A 497-nucleotide genomic window follows, 5' to 3' on the forward strand; every position below is an offset into this window, starting at 1 on the left:
TATAAGTCTGGAAATTGCTTTGTGTCTTTATTGATCCTCGTGCTTTGTTGGTTTGTAATGACACAAATGTCATTTCTTGGTGTTTGGGGAGTATGTTAAATACCTAAGGTGCTCATATGAGGGGTCCTACTTAGAGACCGAAATGTCACATTTGCATACAGCTTGTTAATCACCATCAGTGATACTGTCCTACATAACTCAATGAATTACTGTAACAAGCTCATGAGAGAGATCAATGTCTAAAAAAACAAAGGAATCCAATCTAAACACACAGAGGCAGAAGGCAGCCTAGTTGGGTGGTGTCCTCCACAGACTCAAGGAAGGCTGTCATTTTAAGAGGATCTCCCTGAAATAACTGACATGTAGCCTTCCCAGGGCTGCACCTTCCTATAGACGACCCCCCCCTTGCTGGGTCCCAGGGAAAGAAAGATGTCCGTCGCATTACAGGATGGATATAGAATTCAACCAACAGAAACTCTAGAGCTTTATAGTCTTGT

The sequence above is a fragment of the Hypomesus transpacificus genome, chromosome 7, assembly GCF_021917145.1.
Source record: "Hypomesus transpacificus isolate Combined female chromosome 7, fHypTra1, whole genome shotgun sequence".
Classification (NCBI taxonomy): Eukaryota; Metazoa; Chordata; class Actinopteri; order Osmeriformes; family Osmeridae; genus Hypomesus; species Hypomesus transpacificus.